The 19863-nt window shown below is 48.2% G+C and overlaps 1 protein-coding gene and 1 non-coding gene across 2 annotated transcripts in view; both read left to right on the forward strand.

Moving 5' to 3' along the window:
• The window catches only part of UBE2G1 (ubiquitin conjugating enzyme E2 G1), a 260388-nt gene that overhangs the window by 63692 nt on the left and 176833 nt on the right, over positions 1-19863 (forward strand). The window lies entirely within an intron of this gene.
• Positions 15378-15484, forward strand: LOC144825771 (U6 spliceosomal RNA). The gene has a single exon (XR_013609559.1). It is a non-coding gene; the product is annotated as a U6 spliceosomal RNA (small nuclear RNA).

Here is a 19863-nt window from a genome sequence, read left to right on the forward strand (position 1 = left end):
TAGAAGAAAAGGAAAGCAAATCAGATGCAAAGAGAAAGCAGCCATGATGTGCAGAAGAGAGCAATAAGAAGAGAGAATGAAATGATGTAGAGGACAGGACAGAGGAAAAAAAGCAGACAAATGATAAAACAGAGACCCAGCTAATCACTGTTAGAAGAGTGATCGTAAAGAGCCAAGCTCGAGGGGAGCCAGAGAGTGAAGAGGAAAAAGGGCAGAGGTAGAATGAATAGAGGGCAAATCCGAAATACAGGGAATAAGGTAACACACCAGGTGTGACAAAGATGATGGAAAACAATTAGAGAGGTGAGAAGATAGACTCTTAGAGCAAAGACCTAGAGGACAAGACAACAGATCAAGGTTAGAAGATAGAGACTGAGGCAGTGAGAGTGTTGAAAGTGGGCCTCACCGGAGGAAGAAGTGAGCCGTGGCCTCCTTGGCAAAATTTTCAGCACCTGCACTTCTTTTTTTTACAAATTAAGCACTGGGCACAACGACCATTTTGAGAAATGGTTGCTACGCAAGGATACAGACAAGGGCTTAACCACAGAACTATATGGCACCTAAGGGGAGGGGGGGGGGGGGGTTGACCTAAGATCGACTTCGCAGCTCAGGTAGGTAGACAGCTAGCTTCAAAGGAATGGCTAGATATCTTTTACTGATCACGACGTACTGCATCAAACACTGCTTGTAAAGAGACGGCGATGAAAATCATCTTGTACTGAAGAAATAGAAACCTTCTAAGGGGTTCACTGATACACCTGGTCCTTTTCAACCAACAAAGAAGAAATTGGCACGGAAGGTGTAATATAAAAACAATGCATTTATTAACCTCAGATGAGGGAGATTGTGTCACACAGTACCCTCAGGCCACTGTAGGAGACATTCTAAGGAGTACAGAGAATAGGGGCCTTATATATGCATAGGTTATATAGTTCGCATAAAACCAAGCGGAGGTCCTGGCACATGTAAGCATGCTTACTGACTAATATGGCTATACAACATTTGCTTGCTCAACCAAGTGAGAGGAGAGAGATTTTTCCTTACATCAGCAAGAATATCCTGACAGTTCTATACTAGGAGCAGGTGCATTCTAATAGCTAGGCCTTTCTGAGCATGTGCAAGGCTCTGGAAGAGGGAGAAAGCACATGGCAAGCACATGGCTAACTAAGATGGCTGCCAAGTACATAATGGCTTTCAGCTCATGCTAACAGCGACTCCTGAAAGTTTACACAGGATGCACCCAGAATTAAGTGACAAGTGCTGGAGAGGCTGTGACTCCTGGGGAATACTGCTACACATACTCTGGGTGTGTCCCAAGCTGAAACAATGTTGGGAGAAAGTACTGCTCGATATAAACACACACTTCGATACTCAATTGCCTAAGTTTCCCTCTTATACAGTGCTAGGACCCACTTACGTTTCCGCTGCACTATAGACTGGGCAGGCACATAGCTCTTACACTGGTGACAGCACACCAATCTATACTGATTGCTTGGGGAACAGAGAGAGTCCCGACTCGATTGAACTGGTTGCGTAGGCTGTGGCATATTTTGGGTATGGAGAGACTCTGCTTGACTTTAGCACACCAGGGTGATGCATACCAGGAGCTATAGAAGCCGTTCCTCTGACTCCTGTCAAAAGAATTTACTGAACTCACCTCTCTTAAATATCTGTGGCTGCTCCGCCTTATGGCACAGAGAGCTCCGGATAAGGAGCGGTCAGCGAGTTACAAGATTGTCCCAGACCTTTTATCCTTTTTAGGTCTTGCCTGAGGCAGCGTGCATGTGGTGAACTGTGATGCTTCCAGTAAGGGCTTCCAACTCGGACCACATGCACGTTTTTTTTTCTCACTCGCTATTGGCCTTTGCGTTCGTCTTTCTGAGAAAGACAGCACGCAGTTGGCCAAAGACGGGTGCATGTCCTGCCTTCTCTCCAAATGTTAAATCCCCTAGCCTAGGGAGCTCGGGAGCGAGTAGCAGCGCAGCCGGATGCCAGCTGCATCGCTGACATTCCTTTGTGGCTGCGCTTTTTCAGAGTTTGCTTGCTTCGTACTTCGTGCCTTTCGTGTGGCTCTTGTCAGACCCTAAGATTAGATGTTTGATTTGTTAACAGGTTGTGAGTATCTCTGCATGACAGATACATGTTTACTGTCCATAAGTGGAGGACGCACCTTTAATCTGCCAATGCAATAAAGACTCAAACATGTCACACTGTTCTGGAATGCTCACGTGATCAGGAGTGTAGCGCCTGGAAGGGGTGCTGCAGTCTGAAGTACACCATCTTGTGGCTCCCCTGTACCTGGGCACGTGTCTATACCAACATGCAGACATTTGAATTAAAAAATGACTTTCTCGTTTGTTTTAAAAAAAATCTAAGTCTTGCTTTTAGCCAAATGTAAGCTATGTAACGTTTGCTAAGGATTATGTGCTGTCTGAGTGGTTCCTGCCAGCTATGTGTATTTAGTAGATTGTGCATATCATACAGGGGTGATCAGGGCCAGTCATTGAAATATCAGTGTTCACTAAAGGAGGCTTGTTTATAAATGCTGTTTTTCAGTACACAACGTGCATAGCTGATGGCATTTGTTTGCGACCGATTACATCATGAGTGCTTTCAAAAGGCGCTTAGCTGTTGGCATTCATACTTTTACAGCTGTGCGTCCACCAGTACAGCCTGGTCCACTGCGACGGTAGGGCGCCCCAGTGTCCTATTATATGCACTGGTTTACATTTTCGCTGTTTTTTCAAATGCATATATTCCATTTATTATATGACTCATTAGCATTTTTTACAAGTTGCTTTTGTTGGCACGTTGAGGTCACTCCGAAGAAGTTGTCACCTCAGGTGTGCGCAGTTGTAACCTTTAGAAAGTGTACATCCGATGGCAACTTTCTTTTTTTTTTTTTTTTTACTAAATTCGGATTTGGAATTACTTTTGTTAAGTCGTCGTGTAAATGCTTTGAAGAAGTCCTATGTTCCATTTTTTCAGCTAGACGGAAAAAACAATCGTTTAGATTAGTGCTTACCTGTAAAACCAACATTTGTGCTCAATTTCTGAAAAACTTTGATAGCGAGTTTTTCTTTTACAAAGGGGCTATATTGGTCTCTGAAGAGTGTCAATGTGGTTGGACGCATTCACCCCTTCCCATTTTTGCATCCAAACGCGGCATCTTTAACACCATTCAAATATTTTAAAAAATGATGGGCTCAATCCCAACCCTACCGGCCTGTTCAAAATGATATAGTACTTACTTTTTTTAACTTCGCATGTCTCTGCCTTTTTTTGGACGGGCTGGGGATTTGTAGGGGAGAGCACGGCAAGACTTCTTGGACCCAGTTCACCAATTTCAAAATAAGCAACTTTAATTGCTTCATTCTGTCTCCCAAATAATTGTTATTTATGGCACCCACCGCAAGTTTAGTACTGCAGCAATGAAAATACAGTATTTAAATTTTTCATATCGCCATGTTTCTGCCAGTTTTTTTTAGAGGGGGCTGGCACGGGGAGAGCACTCCAAGACTTAAACCCAGTTCCTCTGTTTCAAAGTCGACGCAGGCCAAAACTTCTACCAGGTCCCCCTGTTCCAAAGAAGGCAGCTCTGGATGTTATGTTACATCCTATTTCCTGAACAATCTGCATTAATTGCATCCAAACGCTTCAATTTAAAAAAATAAATCCAATGTTTAGCAATTTACTAATTCAACCCCAATATTCAAATATTTATAAGTTTGATATTGGCATGTGTCTGCCTTTTTGGGGGGATTGGCATGAGGACAGGATGCTAAGATTTGAACCTGGTTCCCAATTTCTAAAGTCTACAGCTCTGGTTGTTATGCTGCATTCTTTCCTCTAACCAGTCGTCATTTTGGGCATCCGAAGGAAATTTAGCAAGTATTGCCTACTGAGGATACAATATTAAATGTTTTTATATCTGCATGCTTCTGCATTTTTAGGTTTTGCCTAGCCAATGCGTACGAAGTACGCATGCGCTAGGAAAAACTTAATGATATCTGTGTGTGGGGACTGGACCGTCCCCACTCTCTCATTGGCTAGCTCCATAAATGGAGGCTAGCCATTGGGAGAAGGCTCTGTCCATCAATCTCGGACCAGATTCGGGGGCGTTCCCGAGATTTTTTGGCTTTTGGCTACGTCAGCCGAAAGCCTGTTCTCGGGAACGCCCTCCAATCTGTGCCGGCATTGACGGCACCCGTGGTCTCGTCTTCCCCTCTCCTCCCCCTTTCGCCGTGTTGCCTCTTGTAGCGTTTGCAACCAGCGTCTCATTGCAGGCACTTTTGACTTCTCTCCCCACAGGCACTTTTCGCTTCGTTCTCTGCAGGCACTTTGAACTTTCCCATCTGCACTGTGACCCCTACCCCTGCAGACGGCAGTGCCCACCGATGCCTGTAGGCCCGGTTACGCAGGCCTGCTCGCCCCCCCACACGCCGCGGCTACTCACATCGTAGGCTTGGCCGGCACGGCGGGGGTCTCGGTGCTCATGCTCCCCACGTTCAGCCGCGAGGCCCGCAGGAAGTTGAGCTTGGCGTAGGTGATGTCGGTGTCCAGCTTGCCGGTGCGGGGCTCGCTCTTCTCACGCCACTCCATGGAGGCCCTGCGCGCAGTGCCAGCCTCTGCCCGCTCCTCTGATGCCCTCCCTCGAGGCGCGGGGCTCCAGGCCCCTCTGCGCCCGGCCTGCCCAGCGCCCCCCCGGAGCGGTTTGACACTTAGTTTGGGACATGATGGTCCCCGCACTGAGCGCTTTTGTCTTCTCGCTGTTGTCCAAACATCCCAAGGTTAGGCCGCTTCCTCCGGCTGCCTGCTTCAGTGGTTACTTTCTGTCACTTTACCTCCCCCTCTTTCTCTTCTGTCCTTGTCTGCATGTTACTTCTTTCTCCCTCTTTTCTGTTTTTTAATGCTTATTTTCTCCTTCTTACTGTTTTTTTCCCACCCTCCATGCTTGCTTCTCTTTCATGGTCTTAATTTGCTTTCTTCCTTTCTTATTCCTCACGTTCCATATGCTCCTGAAAGTTTCTTTTAATATTTCCCCGTCCCGCCTTTCTCTCCTTAAGTTACATTTTCTTTGATTGTTGTTTGCCTCTCCTCGTCGGTGCTGGAAATGGGAAAAATGATGCTCCGGGAACCGACAACTTTGTGGTCTGAAAAGGGGTGGAATCACAGAGGCCCCCAGTCAGGAGGGACTGCGGTGTCAGGCGCAGCAGGGAGTCTGTGGACACCCGCCTATCTGAGAGTGCAGGTGCACTATTTGTACACTCTGACCCTTAGTAAACCGACAGCAAGCTAAAAAGCCAGGGACTTAAATCACAAACCGCAGAAATATCTGTGCACCCATCGATCACCGGGAAAAAAACTAGTACAATAGCTTAGGGGGCTAATGCACCTGCTGGAGATTAATCAGTGCAATAATTAATTAAAACCAACTCAACATCCCTATATAAGCATGTTTCATATATTTAAAACCTTGGCTAATTTTTCACGCATCACCATGCAGTGGCAGGCCATATCAGTACTAAAAATAAAATTCGGTAGTCAAGCTGCTACACAAGAGAGGTACATTACTATAAGCCCACTGTAGTTTTATGAAAAAGTGCATTATGTCCTTTTTCATTAAAACAGTTATTATATTAAAAGCAAAGCAATCAGTTCACATTTCTGACACGGACCCGCCTGGATTTGAACCTATGACGATTAGGTCGAACACAGGCCCATTCAGTGGACGCATTAGTTCACTGAGCCACCAGACCCAGATAATCATTGAATGTGTATGCTTAGGTCAGCTTTCTGATGATGGTAGACGTTTGAGAATGCTGCTCTCATTATTGAGTATTTCTGATTATAGCAGATTTTTGATATTTCAGGATTCTAATTGTGCTGTGTTTATTGTGCATTTCTCGAGCATATTTACTGTTGCGCGATGACTTTTTAAAATGTCACTAAGTAAACTGGAGTATTTATGCAATCCACTGCCTAATTGTCAACTGAGGAACATGGAGTACGGTCACAGTCGTACCATCTCTGCTTGACCACATTAAGTAACCTACAAATACCTTGATGTCACTCTACCTCCATTTTCTCTTTTGCATTTAGTATGAGCCTTTATTGGTCATTATGTCAAGGATTTATCGTTTTCATTGTACTACAGTAAGAAGACATTTTTAAGGTTATGTCAGAATCCAGACAATATGATTTTTACTTGTCGCACATGGGTTTTTCTACGATATTGATTTCCTTAAATTACACATTTTTGGATATATTATATTGTGAAAGCACAAAATCGACAATTTTACTTGCATTTTGTTGAATCCGTGACTCGAATGGGAAATGTATTCTTCATGATTGAGTTTTACATTTACAGTGTGGGTTTCTTGGAACATCTATTAATTGCCTCGATAAGTAATGGCTGCTCAAACTATGTGTTAATTTCTGCACAGGTAACCAAAATAGCTTTGAGGGGCTAGTAGATGAAAGATGAAGGATTTCCTATAAGGGCGTTCCCTGACACTTCTCTCACTCACTTTTGTTCTCATTCACTCTGAAGCATATAGATTCATTCAAGGAGAGGACTAATTGCCAGAATTCCTAGTGCACAGATAGCTTCAGTTTGTAACACAGGACCTGCAGTTCCACTTTTTATACATGGGTTGTGGACCAGGGTCAACTGACTCGATAATTCTCGCCTCGGTGCCTATTCTAACCAGGGATCACACTCGGCAACTCTGGGCATTAAGCTTGCCTCATCTCTACAACGGCCCCCCACAGACGCCAGGGATGCCTGGTTTCACCTTGGAGATACCCAGAAAGGGACCATCTCACAGGGAAAGCCAGGACGGGTTCCCCAGCGGTCTTTAGCGCCAGGATACTCCATGGAGTCACAGTGCGCTTTACAAGTACACCCACATTAACATGCATGTACACCATGTAGGTGCACCCTGGACTCCACTTTTCCTTAATATGATACTAATTTGTGGTAAGGGAAAATAGTGTTCTAGATAGCAGGGGCATTATAACTGGCCCCTCTAGAATGAGAGTCGGTGAAAGTAGGGCTTCAGAAACAACTGGGGTGATGATACGATCTCAAGTGTGACTCTCAGATCGTGGTTGCTAGTTTCCGACACTATCTTGCTGTCTAACTTCTTATACATAATTGTGTTTTGCTGCAATGAGGATTAATCTACTCTACCCATTTCGAATTAATCCTCTGCTAGATGTGTGGCCTCTGACCCACCTCTTTCCACCTCTGTAGCCTCTACTCTCTCTACCCCTCTCCCCAGTAGGTTGTGCTATGGTTCTTAGCGCCAGGACGCCCCATTGCTGGGGCAGCTGTCGCGCTCAACAAAACACATAACATAACATAGGAGAATAGTTTAACAATATTTTTCTCAGTTTGGAGATGGGAAATAGTTACAAAATGGCTGAAGCGTGTGTGTTTTTCTTTTTGTTTTACCTAGTACAATGCGGGGAGACTGAATTATGGCATGCGTTTTTGCTGGTCATACCCACCCCTGACCCTCGTTGTTGTCTATTTTAGCCTCCTCATAGCTCTGATCAGCAAGTCATTATCCCAATCTTTGGGGCATAATATGGCTATTCCTGCGTTGTATATAGAGAGAGCGGGGTACCTTACCCAGCCTTTCTGTTCTGTATCCATACTTTGTGTGTAAGATTTCCTTCGCTCGGAAGCCAATATAATTCTTAACAGAATACTACAACGATGTGCTATAAAAGGACAGTAAAAATTGGCTTTGGGTCATCTTCTGGGTAAATGGCTGTCACCTACTTCCATGGCAAACCCTGGTCTTGCAGTACAAACTAATACTGTGCTGTCTGTTCTGGGATGGCAAGTCTCACAATTTCGAAAAATAAAGCTATTTACTACTAAACAACAACACCATTTATTTATCTGTTTACTAAAAAAAAACATAGATGAAAATTTTAACATTTACTATGCCAATAGCTCTAACATTGTCAAACGCAAACCCATTGCATTGTAAATGCTTGTTTGAGAGTGGGTTTGGTAAGGAGAAAGTAAGCAGAGACTTACACCCGGTTCCAAAGTTGGGCGCTCTGGATGTTATGTTACATTCTCTTTCCCAAACAATCGTCATTAGTTTAATCAAAAGCACGCTGACAAACCTGACTCTTGTTTCCTTAAGTTAGCAAGTCTGGGTGTTATGTTTTCTTTTCAAACAGACATCATTATTTACATCCAAACGTGGCAACTTTAAAGGCATTCACATGTTTAACAAATGACGGATTCTATCCCAGCCCAAGTGTCCCTTTCAAAACCATACGGTATCTATAGTTTTGATATTGACATGTCTGCCTGTTTTTGGGGGCTGGCATGGGGAGAGCATATCGAGATTTTAATCTGATTCTCCATTTCTAAAATTGACAGCTCTGGATGGCATGCTACATTTTCTCCTAACTAATCGTAATTTTTGGCATCCCAATGCGATCATCCTGTGGGGAACTTAGTAAGCAATGCCGCAATCAAAATACAGTATTTACATTTTTAATACCCGCATGTTTCTGCTTATTTTCTAGCGGGGAGGGTAGAAGGTTCCAAAGGCGTGACCTATTGGATATCCCAATACTTGTTGTTGTGGCCATTAGTTTGTTGTCAAAGTACGCGGAACAGTGGAAGGGTGAGTACAGTTAACCTACACACTGATCGAGTGTTCCGATACTGGCATAAAGATTTATTCTGTATGTAATGTCTGACGCTTGGTCCCTATAAAACAAATGTAATCCTAAACTGTGCGTTATTTTATATGTAGTTTCTTGAAGGTTTAAGACCGAAAAAGTTACAGAATATTTTGTTTTTTAGCCATACCTTTGACCCCGTCCCCATGTGCACACAGCATCGCAGTTCCCATACTTTTTAGGTCTTGCCTTCGCAGCGCCCATGTGTTGCATAGGAGGACCTTTAGCCGTCGTTCTGCTCTTTTTCACAGCACATACTTGTGCTTGTGGCAGCATCCACCTTGCGGAGCGAGCAGGGGCACACCACAAGCACGAGTATGTGGTTCGAAAAAGAGCAGACTGCTCTCCCCAAAGCGCATGCGCACCACTCGCGGGCTCACCTCCTGCTCCCCCTCTCACAATTAACTTTCGTGGCCGCGGGGCCATGCTTGTATTTCAGTGCTGCTTCTATTTCTTTGCGCACACACTTTCTCTCCTCGTCCCAGCCCCTCCTCCCTCCACTCAGTTGCTGCTAGTCACACGCCAACACAAGTATAAACAGTTGCTTTGAACACATGCCCGACAGGGCCTGTTAAGCTGCTTCACACACTTTTTTCTAAAGTTTATCTTTCGCACCATCTGCCCAGCACCTTGCCACATGATTCAGTTTATCCTTCACTTCTTTTTAGCTTCCACCCTTTTTACCCCCCCTCCCGTGTTGTCCCTCCTTTGACATTATCTACTGCTGATCAAAAGGTCGTATAGGAATAAACGAACGCTGTAGATGTTTTAAGCCGCTATCCTGGGATAAACATACCTCCACACAGTATCACTACCCGCATTTAATCGGCTCCTGCACATTTCATTTTGCCCTTTATTAATTTGCATACTTACAGGCAATTGTGCTCCAGTACAGCTTTATAAACTGCACAAGACAAACTCTGAGCCTCATACTTAGCAAGCATCTCCCCATCTTTCCCAAAAAAACATCAATACGCATGCTTTTTTATTATCAAAACTTCCTACAAACCGGGATCCTACCAAGATCCAATTTCTGACTCTTACCTCTTTATTCTACCTCATTAAGCCCCTTACCTATTTCCTGTATTAATACTACTATTAAAAAAACCCTCTTCTCTGCCCATTCTTCCCATTTCTCCTGTATGTAAGTCTATCCCAGCTTCTAGCATACCTGCTAAAATTAAGGCCCGTTGCACCTTAACCTAATTTCTCCCAGTAGCGCAACTTACTTTACCTACAGATTCAATTTACACTACAAACAAGTCATCCTCCCACCAAAGAAAAAGAATCCTCCTCCAAATCGCTGCTCCACCAAAGAATTAATCTCACTGTTTTGCTAGAAAACACGCAAAGGGCGCGTTCAGGTCTGTTAGTGCTAGTTAAAACGTGGTATATGTAAACACAGACGCTGTGCTGTTTTTAGTCTGCTAATACAACACTAGCATTATTACGCTGAGTACTCCTACCCACATGCTAATCAGTTGCGCCATATTTACTTCAACCATCAGGCATTAATTTTGCTTTTCATGCTGTCCATAGCCCACACATATGCACTGAACAACTTTTCACTACATCCCACGACAATTTGCAGGGCTTATACCCACACAACCTTTTTCCCCTTGCTTTTTCTTTTCCTTCCCCTATTGGACCCCTCCCACCCACAATTACAAGTTGCTGCTGGTGCGCACAGTCATTTATCTTCGCACTCTGGTACCTCAATAATCTTGCGCACAGCATTAGCCCGCAGCGTCACACTGCCCATCGACTAATGCGCTCTTGCCCCATGTATTTGCCCTTACTACTTATTCTTATTTATCTCCAGCTTCCTCACATACTTTAAAAATACCTCCGCTCTCTCTGTCCCTCAAACCCACTCGTTCCTCCCTTTATTCTGCTACCGTGTTGGTTACATTGTAATGTGACTATTACAAACTGTGTTAACATATCAAGCTGCAACCCGCAAAACACTTTAAATCCACCTCTGTTCCCTCTTTCCTTCCCACCCACTCTTTCCTCACTCCATTCTGTGCCTCTGTTGGATACATTGCACTGTCTGTATTCCCAACAGTGTAAGGATCACAAGCTGCAAACATTGCATTAGACATACAGCACGCACACAGTCCATTCTGTGCCCCTGTTTGTTACATTGTGATGTAACTATAAAAAACAAGCATTTGCAATGCAATAGATCTCGCTTTCACGCGAATTTGAGCTATTGACATTGCTGCAAATAAAAATGCCTTTTATTTTTGGTTAAAAAACATAAATAAAAGGCATTATCATTTACAATGCCAATAGCTTAAACTCGCGTAAATGCAAGCCCCATTGCTTTGCAAATGCTTGTTTTTTATAGTTACATCACAATGTAACCAACAATGTCCCCATTTGCAGACAGCCTCGCAGTTCCCATGCTTTTTTAGGTCTCGCCTACGCAGCGCTGCATAGGCCTCACCTACGCAGGTCATGCGCTGCATAGGAGAGAGACCTTTAGCCATCTGCACAGCTATGGGGCAAAAACGTGCACGCGTAGCATTGCTTGCAATGGCAACACGTGCAAGTCTGGCGATTCACTTGCAGGAGCGCACAGCGCCATATGGTGGCGCCATATGCTCGCTGTCATCGCTCCTTGCTGCACGCTCCCGCAAGGGAATCACGCAGGCCCCCCACCTGCTGCGCGAGACGCTCACCTCCTCCGAATCCCGTTTGGACTTTTCTTTCCTAGGTTTCATTGTGCCCCACAGAACCGTCCCAGACAGTGTTAGTGCAGAAACCACAGTTTTGCCAGCTATTCAACCAATCCTGTTTAAAGAAAAACTGCTGTGTGGACTTGTCTATTTCTTGTAATCCGTGCATTTGATCCCGCTGAGAAACACACTGCTTGCGCAGAACATAGACACCGCAAGTGTGACAACCATTCACACTTTCTGCACATGCCATCTGCAGAGATGCAGAGTACCCGCACCGTATGATCATCTTTGTTCACTGAACAACAACCCCTTCTTGCTTAATCTGTTTCTCACAGAGCATGTTCCAGTGAGCACTATCATTTCTTTGCGCATGTTCAGTTTCTTTTGTGCGTTTTTTTTTCAGGCTAAGGGTGGTTACGAGTCAGGCACTGGAAACTGGATCAGAAAGTGATTCGGTTAATAAGTAACTTTTCTGTGATTGACGACCTGACAGATCCAACTAAGATTTTTTCGATAACATTGGAGTATTTTCGAGGAATCCGTCCTATTACTATGCTCATATTCCCTCTTCCATTGGGTGAGCTTGCCTACTCCAGATTTGTAAACTGCTTGATTAAGATAATTGTGCAGAGCTTTTGGGAGAGTTGACTCTGAGGGAAATTTATCTACGAAATGTTATAAAATAAGGCTGCCAGTCTGTGAACTCTACAATGACTATGAAGTGACATTTTTTAGAGATTGTACCTCGAAGCCAGTTGAGGCATTTTGTTTGTCAGGAGTATGAGAAGACGGTGCCGCACACCACATGAGGATGAACTGAGTGGTATGATTATGGTTTTAAAACACCTTGGTAAGCATACCACACATAACTGTAAACAGGGCTTTTAAAACTTTGGGGGTCTCTCGAAGTGGCATGGCCAATGTAATTAAAGGCGTGGCTTAAAAACACTTAAACTAAAAATCTGTGCTTAGCATAGTGTGCCGCTCTACTGGTATGATGCTGTTTCTGTAATTGCATCCAGATATATAATACAACAAGTAAAATTACACCTTCAACAAGCCAGTACGCTTTGTCAGTGGTTGTTAGTTGCATAAATAACGTAAATAAGCAACAACTACAGCTTCGTTGTATATAATATCGAAAATGCTTCAAGCAGTGAAGGACGGCGCTGCTGCAGAGTTAAGATTAATTTTTTTCGGTGGGTGGTGGCGAAAATGAGAGCCTGATAGGGACCCATTCCAGCACCTGCTTTTTAGAACTGCCTGTGCTGAGCACCGGCGGGACACGGCCCACTTAAAGACTTGACTGTAAATGATTTCTAAGCAAATTGCAGAATACTTTGGGGTGCCTCAGTGGCATGGCGAACCTTGAGGGGGGCCCCTCTGCAAATCACAGCCCACCTCTGTTCTCTCCACTGAAGCCTTGCTTAATTCTGAGAAGTCTATGTAAGCAGTACATGTGTGACTATTGTGAAGACACAGACTTCTGAGGACCAATCATTTATAGATTCCACGATAAGCCATCTACAACAAAGCAGCAAGAATATATCCCAGGGTGCCATGCAACCGCATACTGCACCTCCGAACAATAAGCAGTCTGGAGCCATTACCTCTACGTCCCTCGTCCTCGACCCAGTCATCACACATGAGGTATTCCACACGACAGGAAACAAAACAGGAAACGCTTTTAGACTCCACCCACCCTCCTGTCAGGTGCTATAACACACCTCACCACCAGAAGCAAATCCTGTTTTGTTTCCTGTCGGTGGTTTACTTGATGGGAGACGCTGGGGTGAGTGCCGGGCGCTTACCTGCTTCGTTTGTCCTGTGGATCCTCCACTGCTGGGCTCTGGGGGGACTCCCATGGACCGTCGTGGGATTCCTTGGAGTGGGGCTGCTGGGCTTCCCTTTCTCCTCCTGGGCTCAGGTGACCTGTGCTGCTTGGCTTCATGGGTCTTCCTGTTTCGTTTCCTGCCCTGGTCTCTGTTCCCGCTGCTGGATGTGCTGTGGATCGTCCGGATATCCTGCTACTCGTTGTCCTTTCCTGCCTGGTTCCTGGAGTGCAGGTAGGGGTTTGGGGCTGTGAGCGCTGGGCTGTTGTGGGGCGCGCTCCTCCCCTTTGGATTCCCTGTTCTCGCCAGTGCCTCTTTGTTTTGCGGGGGCCCTGGCGTTGGCTCCTGAGTGTGCCTGCGAAGAAGGACGAGTTGTTCTCCCTGCTGCACTGGGGCGGCCGGCGGCGGTGCTTTGCCGGCTGTCTTGGCGGCGTCCTCCTGGGTTTGCACGCATGCGCATTGCCCTCTTTTCCGCCCGTCGGCAGTGTTCGGTGTGCCGGGTGCTGGTGTGGGCGGGCGCCCGGGTGGGCTCCGGGCGCTCCGGTTCTTGGGGCCATTTCCTCGATGGGCGGTGCCATGCCTGTTCCTGTTCTCGGTTGTGTGGCTCTGAAGATTTGATTGCAGAAGCCTGAGCCTCAGCCTTGTGCCTGTGCGGAGACTCCTGGAGCTGCCGGGGATTGCATCCGGGGCCTCTTCCATGCGAAGCCTGCGCTCTTCCGTGGATGTGGATGTGGCCATGCTGTTGGCGCTGCCGACTTTGGTGCTGGGATTCACGGTTCGTGGCTCGCCTGCCCCACATCCGCATTGTCCCTTGATGGTGCCTTTTTTACTGGAATGGATGCATTTGACATTTGTACACTATGCTACGTCCTGCCCTCTAATGTTTTTTCAGGGGTGTTTCCCCGGATGTTTGGCCACAGTTTTTTCTTTTGGTTCAGCTTGGAGCGCTGGTCGTGTGCAATCTCCGTCATGAGGGTAGGTATTCCTCTCCTGTACCTGCATCTTCCCTTTTTTTTTTTCCGGTGGGGTCCCTCCCCTCTCCTATGGTGCGTGCCTGGAGGTGTGCCGATGCCTGGATTGGGCGCCTTCTTCTGGAGTCTCTTTCTGTTGTTGGGGCTCTTCTGTTGCTTGAGGGAGGGGTGTGGCGCAGTGGCCTGGGCACCTGACTCCGGTCCACGAGGTTCATGGTTCGATCCCCGGCGCTGGCCGCGGGTTGCTCCAGCGCCAAGTGACTCTGGGCTATTGCTTGATTACTCTTCCTGACGCCCACCAGCGCCTTGACGCCTATTGCTCATTCTGGATTTCTTTTCCTTTCATGTACTGGGACCGGCTTCATGTCGCCCTTTTGGAATCTGTTGGGGTTTCTGCCTTTCTTCGGAATTTCTTCCTCTGTTGCATCTGGGGGGTCTTCGCTTCCTGCAATTGCGCTGCGGGGCTTGTCCATTTCCAGGGAGCTCTTGACTGTCTTCCTTTCCCATGTTTGGATTGCCGTGGGGTTTCCTGAGAATCTGTGCCCATCGCTTCTCTGGATGTTCTCTTGCACTGGTGGCCTGTTGCCTCTTCTCTGCTGGTGCCTCTTTTGTGTCCTGGGTTCTGTTGCGGGTGTACAAGGACACGGATCTTTCTCCATGCCCTGGTTTGTGTCCTTGCTTTCTCCGTTATGGGATTTGGCAGACACTTTGCCTATTTCCGTTCCTGTGGACTCTGTGGTGGCCTGTCTTGTGGGTCGTCCTTCCATGGCTGCTGTTCACATTCTGTGGGACGGTGTGGACGAGTGGGTAGTTTCTGCCCTGTGGATGTCTTCTGCCGCTTCTCATCTGGCTGTTCGTTCTGGCATTTATTGGGGGTACGTTGCCCAGTCTTTGCAGGCCGATTTCGATTCCCTGTTTTCGTCCATGCAGAAGGGTGCCAATTGTCCGGAGTTGCTGGAGTCTATGGAGCGCCTGGTGGTGTTTCTGTCGGACATCACCTTTGTTCCTGTATGGTGGGCTTCTGCTGTGTCCTGTGGTTCCTCTGTTGCTGCCCACCGTGTCCTATTACTGCGGGATTGGATGTCGGACGCGGCCCCGCGTTCCTTGGCTTTGCGGCTGCCTTTCTCTGGTGCCCGTCTGTTTGGTGTCTCGCTGGAGGTGTTTCTGCAGTGCTCGCTTCGGCAGCACATATACTATAATTGGAACGATACAGAGAAGATTTGCTTGGCCCCTGCGCAAGGATGACTCGCTAATTCGTGGAGCGTTCCTTTAAAGTATACACATGGTCCCTGAGGGGTGCCGGGTCTGGTCCGCGGCGTTCCTGACTGGACCGCCCTTTGGGACGTTCTCGCTGATCCCGCCACCTGGCCTTGTTGCACGGGGTCTGGACTTGTTCGTACGGATGCTCCCGTTCTTGATGGAGGCCCTCCTGATGGTTCTTCCGTTTGTCCTGTCGGGTTGGGTGTTCTCCACGCTCGACCTCAGGGATGCGTGTCTGCACGTCCCGGTGGCTGTGACGGTTCGGCATTTCCTGCGATTCTGCCTGGAGGGTCAGCGCTGGCCATTCTGCGTCCTCCCCTTTGGTCTTCGGTCCGCCCCCCGGGTGTTCACCATGGTGGTGGCTCCCTTGGTGGCCCATCTACATCTCCTGGGGGTGTCTGTGTTCCCGTATTTGGGTGTCTGGATGGTTCAGGCTCCGTCCCTGGAGGTTGTGTCTCGCCACCTTCTCTTGTCCGTGTCTGTGCTCAGGGACCACGGGTTTTTGTTCGACTTGCCTGTATGTCGCCTGGAGCCTGCGACCCGGAGGACCTTCATCGGTAAAGTGTTCGATTCTGTGTTGGGCGGGGTGTTCCTGCCGGACGCCCGGATTCGTCGCCTCCATTCCTTGCTGTGGTGCTTTTTGTCCCGAGCCTCGGCTCCCATCCTTCAGTGGCTGGAGGTTCGTGGCCACATGGCTGCTTCTGTTTTCAGTGGACTCCATGGTTGGAGTGTCAGACCCTGATGCGGGGGTCTAGCCCGGGACCAGGGTTCAATTCCCCACCTCGGCGGGTCTTGGGCTCAAATTTCCACGGACCTGGTAATTTTTGTTGGGCCTGGGTTCCTCTGCGGCCTCTGCTGTGGCATGTGCAGCGGTGGGTCCCCTTACTGTCCTGGACTTTGCGGTTCCTGTTCCTAGGTCTCTGGATGTTGTGTCTGCTCTCCGTGGTGGCTGGACCCCTCCCGCCTTTCCGTGGGGATGTTGTTTCGTCTCCCTCCTCCTCTGGTTGTGACCACGGATGCCTGCACCTCGGGCTGGGGCGCGACTCTGGCCCGTTGGGTGGTGCTGGCGCGTTGGCTCCCGTCGGAGTCTCGCAGGTCGTCCATCTGGAGGGAGTTGTTTGCAGTGGAGAGGGCGCTTCGTTATTTTCGTCTTCGTCTGGAAGGTTGCCATGTCATAGTGCGATCGGACTACACAGTGACTGTGGCATCTCTGAATCTCACGGGGAGGCCCCGCGGTTCTTCCCTGAATCTGGTGGCTTGTTCCATCTCGGCTTGGGCGGAGCTTCTTCTTCTGGCCCTGTCTGCTCCACTCATTGGGGGTGTGGTCAATGTGGTGGCGGGCTCCCTGAGTCGGTGGTTTCCCTCATCTCTGTCCCTGTGTTTGGCTCCCGGGCCCTTTCGGAAGCTTTGCCTGGGGTTCGGGACTCCGGCTCTGGTCTTGTTTGCCTCGGGGTCCGATGCCCTGGTGCCCCTGTTCTACTCCGGGTCTCCAGTGGTGTGCACATGGGGGGTGGATGCCATGTCTCTCCTTTGGCCTCCCTGGTTTTTCTGTGCCTTTACTCCCTTTCCTTTGTTTCCTGCTTTTCTGCTGACGGTTCTGCGGGAGGGGGCTCAGGTGGTGGCAGTGCTGCCTCGCTGGCCGAGGTGGTCCTGGTTTCCTCTTCTGCTGGGCCTGGCGATGGGGCCTCCTTGGCTTCTGCCCCGTCACCCCTCTCCTCTGTGATCTCCGTCCCTCTTTCTGGTTCCCCTCTCCTTGGCGGTTTGGGGGTTGGACGGATGTCTCTTGGGACCCGTGGTCTGCCCGACCACTTGCTTTGGTGCTGCGGGCTTCTCGTGGGTAGTCTACTTTGTCTTCCTCTTCGGAGAGCTGGTCTTCTTTTTTGAGGTGGTGTTCCTCCTCTGGTTGTCTTGCTGGGCCTTTGGGCTGCTTTCCGTGCCTTCCGGGTCCCGGATTCCTTTCTTCCTTCTGATGGCTTGTTGGTTTTCTTGCCTTTTTCGGAATTTCTCTCTTCTCCTTCTGGTCGCTCTTTGGCGCCCCCTTGGGGTGTCTCCTTGGTCTTGGGGGTTTTACAGTCTTCCCCTTTTGACCCTTTGGAGTCTGTGGGCCTTGAATTTCTGTCGTGCCTGGTGGCTTTCTGTTCTTTCCTTTGGCCTCGTCCGTGCCTTGTACTTTCTGTGGCTCGTTCTGGGGTGTTTCGCTCTTCTGACTCTCTCTCCGTGTCATTTGGCTTGGCTGGTTCGGCTACGGCTGCTTCCTGGCTCTCTTTGGATCGCTGGTTTCTGGCGGTCTTTGCTCTTGCCTATCTTGGTGCTGGTTTGCCCAGTCCGTCGGGTGTCCTGGCGCGTTCCGCTCGGGGCGTGTCTGCCTCCTGGGCTGTTTACCTGGGTGTGTCTCTTAGTGGATTTGTCGGGCTGGGTCCTGGGCCTCCGAGTCCGCATTCGTGCGACCCTATTGGTGGGGTTGTGCCTTGTCTGACCGGACTTGTTTTTGGTCGTGGGGTGTTGCTGGCTGTGGGGGTTTTCCCCTCCGCTGTGATTCTGTTGTTTCTTGCAACTTTGTCTTGCTGCACTCCTTTGTGTCTGGTCTGTGCCTTGTTGTGTGTGGGTTGCCAAAGGCCTGTTTGGGCGTTGCTTTGGTATGCCTCATGTGTGATGACTGGGTCGAGGACGAGGGACGTAGAGGTAATGCTATGATTACGTATGGTAATCCCCATTACTCTTAGTCCTACTCGTCCTCGACCCAGTCATACTACCCGCCCGCCCTCCCTTTCCAGGCCTTTGGTGCTTGGTACATCAGGATTTGCTTCTGGTGGTGAGGTGTGTTATAGCACCTGACAGGAGGGTGGGTGGAGTCTAAAAGCGTTTCCTGTTTTGTTTCCTGTCGTGTGGAATACCTCATGTGTGATGACTGGGTCGAGGACGAGTAGGACTAAGAGTAATGGGGATTACCATACGTAATCATAGCATTATCTCTTGTTACTGACTAAAATGTTATAATCCACTGATTGTTCTCTTCCTCCTCTTCCCTGGTGTGAAGGGAATGATTCTGCAGTTATGATTACACATATTGGGCCAAGAGCTAGTTAAGTAGAACACAAGTTCAGCGCAATCCAATTGGTTGCCAGCATTCACACTGGTGCTGTTGCATTAGAAACGCATTTAGGCGGCACAAAGGCCTCCGATCACATGCTTGGCCTGACCTTTGGGGAAGAGGGGAGCAGTGCAGACCATTCACACCAGTTTTGTGTGAAAAAGGCTGCGCTATTGAAACGAGTGCTCATCACAACAAGCATTGGCATAGCCAATAGGTCTCTAGTTATGCAACACAATATCCTTGGTGCGACAACATCAACTGTTGCATGGCTAAACATTTATAAGGTCCCAAAGGCGAGACCTATTGGCTATGTCAATGCTTGTTTTTATTTCCTAGTGCACTTCAATCACTGAATGAGTGTCCCGCTCCTCTGTGGCTTCGCACTTTGTGACTACCACTGTCTGCTGCCCCCATTTTGTGCGATCAGATATCTTTTCCACGTCCAGTATTGCTTGAAACCATGTATGTGCAGTGTTATTGATTAATGGAATGGAATAGGTTTTTATGTAGCACATGGCTACCCGGAGACTTCCCAGCGCTGTAGCGGACTGTATAAGGGAGAGTGAAGGAGCTCCAGGGAAGAGCCATGTTTTCAACTGTTTCCGGAAGCAAGGAGGTTGGGTTCTATCCTTAGAGCCAGGGGGAGGGAGTTCCATAGCTTGGCTGCGTTATATGAGAAAAGGCGGCCCCCCGATCTGGACCTTCTGATTCTAGGCACCTCTGCTAGAAGAAATTCATCCGATCGGAGACTTCTCAAGGCCTTGTAAAGTTTGACTAGGGCTTTGATAAGGGGAGAGGACCGATTCCCCTCAAGGATTTGTGGGCGATACACAAGGCCTTGAAGTGTATTCTCTCTTGTACCTGAAGCCAATGAAGGGTTCAGAGAGCGGGTTTCGCTGAGCATCGGCGACTAGTTCCAGTGAGTAGTCGCGCCGCCGTGTTCTGTACCACCTGAAGCTTAGCGATGACTGAGGGGGTGCCCAGATATAGGGAGTTGCCAAAGTCCAGCCTGGACAGGATCAAGGCCTGAATCAGGAGTTTCTTGGCTTGACTTGGGAGCAGGGGAAGGATTTTTCAGGTCGTTCTGAGGATGCCATAGCACACCGCGGCGGTCTTTCATGCTTGGGTTTTAAATGATCGTTCATGGTCCAGCCAAATTCCCAGACTCTTTATTTCGGTTTTGGGGATAGGGGCTGGGCCCATGCAGGCTGGCCACATCGAGTTTGATTTTAGACTCCGCTGATTGCCCAGCACTATCAGTTCAGTCTTGTCACCTTTGAGCTTCAGATGAGAGAGACACA

Source organism: Lissotriton helveticus, chromosome 3_1 (genome assembly GCF_964261635.1).
Source record: "Lissotriton helveticus chromosome 3_1, aLisHel1.1, whole genome shotgun sequence".
In the NCBI taxonomy this organism is placed as follows: domain Eukaryota; kingdom Metazoa; phylum Chordata; class Amphibia; order Caudata; family Salamandridae; genus Lissotriton; species Lissotriton helveticus.